At 38.2% G+C, this 4,604-nt stretch overlaps 1 long non-coding RNA gene across 1 annotated transcript; it reads left to right on the top strand.

Moving 5' to 3' along the window:
- Positions 1–609: 609 nt before the first annotated feature.
- LOC311146359 lies at positions 610–2,739 on the top strand. Its single transcript, XR_014614667.1, has 4 exons — positions 610–839; positions 939–1,052; positions 1,666–1,755; positions 1,898–2,739. It is a non-coding gene; the product is annotated as an uncharacterized lncRNA (long non-coding RNA).
- The last annotated feature ends 1,865 nt before the right edge of the window (positions 2,740–4,604 follow it).

Below are 4,604 nucleotides of genomic sequence, written 5' to 3'. Positions count from 1 at the left end.
AAGGAGTGGCTTTGTAAGAAGCATTTCAAGGTCCTGGAGTGGCCTAGCCAGTCTCCAGATCTCAACCCCATAGAAAATCTTTGGAGGGAGTTGAAAGTCTGTGTTGCCCAGCGACGTTTGACCTGTGTCATTGCCAACAAAGGGTATATAACAAAGTATTGAGAAACTTTTGTTATTGACCAAATACTTATTTCCCACCATAATTATCAAATAAAATCATTAAAAAATCCTACAATGTGATTTTCTGGAGAAAAAAAATCTCATTTTGTCTGTCATAGTTGACGTGTACCTATGATGAAAATTACAGGCCTCTCTCATATTTTTAAGTGGGAGAACTTGCACAATTGGTGGCTGACTAAATACTTTTTTCCCCCACTGTATGTTAACGCTCTCTATTTTCATGAGAGCACGCCAAAACCATAATGTGTTCATTACAGCGTCAGTTCATTGGACTTTAACAAGACAACCTATGAGGCCTCCAAACCAAATAAGTGTATTTTATTTGCTCTGCAGAGGACCAAGATCCAATGAACTTGAGTGAAAGTCCTTGATCCAAAGTTAATGTTTGATCTGCTTTGTACAAATACCTACAGTATTAGCATTGTGTCTCACTGTCCAGTGTTGAGATGAAGATGAATGGCCTCCTGTGTGTTCTTTTGGCCACATCAGCAGCCTTGCTGTTTACAGCTAAGGGACAGGAAAACTATGATATGTTGAGGGAGCTTGACAAGAAACATGTTGACATGGCTATTAGATATGCAAATAAGAATGACAAGCTTCAGAAAAGCATTGCAAAAAATGAGCACCTCAATTTTTTCAAAGTTAATGATCAATCTGAGGTAAGATTAAATTATTAATGTTTTGTCTTTAAAAAAAAAAAGTTTTTTAATGTACGATTCACCGTTGTTATAATATTTGTATTTTTTTTCTGTCTATAGGTCAAGGGTCAGGAATTTAGAATCAACTTGTTATTGAAAGCAACAGTCTGCCCTAAGGCCAGTAGTGAGAGTGAACACAAACATCGCCATGACTGTGGCTTTAAACCCAACAGGGTGAGTAGTTCAGGTCCTCCATGTATATGATTAGTCTACTATCCTCTTATCGCTTATTAACATGCCATAGCTGTGAGACTTAAATATCCACATACTATTTTAAATAGTTTTCTTGTAAAGGATGAGGATACATTCAACTCCCTAAGAGCACATTGGACTGCTCCAGATAACTGCACGCTCTGGTTTAGAGCCGTACTTCATGGCAGTAGGAAGGATCCTCCATGTGTGTGATTAGATTTGTAGCCCTCTGTGATCATTTCTGATTTGTGAAGATAATGACGCTGAAGCACAAGAGAGGTGTAGATTTCAGTTAAGTTATTGCATTTACCTAGACTCTGGACTGTGAAGGAGGTCAGTAAAAGCTCACCCATGTCCAAATGCAGGACTTTAGTATTTCATATAATCAATCTACCTCGTCTATACATTCTTACTTCATGTGGTCCTCTGTAGCTCAATTGGTAGAGCACGGCGCTTGTAACGCCAGGGTAGTGGGTTCGATCCCCGGGACCACCCGTACGTAAAAATGTATGCGCACGTGACTGTAAGTCGCTTTGGATAAAAGCGTCTGCTAAATGGCTTATTATTATTATGTATGTCCTTTCTGTCTCTGCAGCCCTATATAAACTGTGTTGTTTGCAACAAAAACTTCCATGACAGCACTGACCCCTACATTGACTGTGTTCGGAACAAAGATGTAAAGACGGTAACTAAGCTTCTAAACTTAGAAAAAACGTGTCGTACACAAAAACAAACTTCTACTTTAAAATACAAATGTGTTAAATTCTAATTTCATTAACTTTTTCTCCTGACAAAATCATTGTGTTTTATATGATTGTTCTTTTCAGCGTGATGTCATCCGACACGACAAGTGTTCAACTCTTCTTCATGGAGCGGAAACAATTTCATCCTTCAACCGGGATGTTTTGGCTGTTTCTGATTACTAATGAAAGTACTTGTTCAGCACTGATGGTCAGAGGCAGTCCTTATAAAGCCCTTCTGTCTTTGGATTTTCAACGTAGCCTTTGGGAGTTTCGGTTGGGAGTTTCAACACAATGCAATTGTATCAAAAATACTCTGGATTTCCATTTTGAAGGACTCTTTTAATCCCTTGTGGTATCTTAAACCACAGAGCAAAATGCTAAACGTACCCTTCTTTGCTGATTCTCCACAAATAATCAAAAAAAAAGTGTGAACTTAAGATTCACACGGAGAGTATTACAATGTTGTACGCTTACGAAATAATATTACTGTTGAAAATAAATCTCATTTATCCAGTATAACAGTATATGAGGGGTGAAAATGATTGCAACAAAGAAATAAACCACAAATGAAACAAGAAAGCCGTTATTGGATTTTCTCTTTTCAAAATCTTAGCATTTGTTTTACGTTTTTTGGGAAGAAAATTGCCTGTATGTCTGCATATGTCTTGCAGTGTAAAAGGACATTCTACCTCTCTCAGGGCAGAGTTCCCACAGTCTGTCCTCTCTGAGCAGTCAGGTCTGCCTGTGACAGCAGATCACGACATGGTTTTTATAGGTACAATAATGAACGTAGGGTCTGGTCTCTATGGCCAGGCTGAGTCTGCACATTGTCAATTCAGTATTTTCCTCAGTTACTGTGATCATAAGTCTGCCATCGTGTACAACTGTGTGTGTAGGCCAAATAGCATTAAAGTTTGCTTTGGGTTTTTGTGGTCTTTCCAATAGGTGATATATTTTTATTTTAGATTTGTTATAGACGGGTTGGTTGTTTAACAACAAAACCGACACGTGCGCAACTATTGAGCAAAACAGACGGGGTTGGCTTAGATTGTTGACAACATGTAAACTATATTTTGTCTCCAATGTTTATTGAAAACATAAATAAATGTGCTCAATGGGCACTTAATATCTCTCAAATACATCGTTACAGTTGTTGGTTAGCTAGCTAGTGAACTTTAGCCATTAGCATTGACATGAAATCAGTCAAAACACCTCGAAACAAGACATGGTATCAAGAACAAGATAAAACTTGCTGAAACGAGCCACCTACGATTCCCATACGTTACTTCTTGTCATTGTTGCTATCTGACCATTCAGAATCATAACAAAACACGACATCGATGGGCGCGCATCATTTTTTGCGGCAAGCATTAACCAGTTAAATGTAACTAAATGTCATCGAAAATGTCATCTGTGTAATCCCCAAAAGTAATTATTTATCATGAGAGGGCCATAAACAATAACTAGTAATGCTGCATACTCAAAGAAAGGTTCAAATCTCACCTTTTCTGGTAAAAATAGTTATACATTGCTGAGGTGTAGCCACTTCTGAGGACACAAGCTCAAGTATAAAAATATGAAATATTATATGATGTATTTCCTACTCAACAAAACTGTATGAATAATGCTTGAAATTACATATGCTTTCTAAATATAGCATAATGAAATTATAACATTACTAACTGTAATTTTTCACCTTCCTTATAACTAAAATAGATATTTGCATGTTTAGTGTTAGAGAAAATGTGCATATTTTCTAAAGGTCTCTTGATCAGAACGTCTGCCCACATCGCTGTGAAGGTCTCACAGAGCTCTAGCCCGGCTTCCTGAACCCGTTAGGAACTCGCCTTTCATCTCATATTAATATTGTCCATCTATGACAAACATAAAGTGTTTTCTGTTTAACGATGAATGGCTATAAATCGATCTCTGAATGTGCTACCATGATGAAACCACTCTCTCCTGCTGCGCTACGATATAATGACTGCAGGCATGTGCTTTTGTCCGTGGCTGTGATGTAGGGTTCTGCCAGGAGTTGATGGACAGTCGGAAGAGCGAATGAAATGTCAGGAGGGACAGTCCAGCTTTAAGTGGTTTTAGATTTCACATCCTGTGTCACACAGGAAGAAGACTACTATGTCTGTGGGAGCTAGGGCTATCGCTTAATGCAAGCCATTTCCATCTACAGTATCCACAGAACAATTTTATAAGCAAAAACGTTGGTCAGAACCGGTACCAGAATCACGCAGGTCCCCATACAAAGGGGATCTTACAGCTAAGATATTTAAACCCTCTTAAAGTATCACGCCTTGTGCAAGGAGAAAATCCTGTCGAATTGAAACCTGCTAATCTTTTTTTTCAAATATGCGGCCCAACGGACCAAAGCCTTGAGACTGAAAAGGCAGTGGGAGTGCTATGCCCCAGGACAGAACCAAGGAGCAAAGAGAGTCATTTATGGGGTATCGCTGGATATAATGGAGGGTCATATCATAGATGTCTTCCAGTTCAAAGGGACTCTAAATGGACAGAGAAGCGAGTAGCAAACAATTGGGTGGGGAAACAAGATGGCGTATTGAACACAAAGCAGTAAAATTCACCTCAAGATAAAAACATAATATTCAATATCAGGAAGTTAGACTAAATATTAACATTTCATATATTTGAGGGTAATAACATTCATTCTGGATAATAACACAAAACAAATTATAAGGCTAGAGAAATGTATCGACAAATATTACAACAACACGCAACACCCAAACATGACTGAAGATAAACGTGGAGAATCAATCTC

Source organism: Coregonus lavaretus (assembly GCF_964263955.1).
Source record: "Coregonus lavaretus genome assembly, chromosome: 19".
NCBI lineage: Eukaryota > Metazoa > Chordata > Actinopteri > Salmoniformes > Salmonidae > Coregonus > Coregonus lavaretus.
Note: the sequence above shows the minus strand (reverse complement) of the source record. Positions and strands in the feature narration are given on the sequence as shown.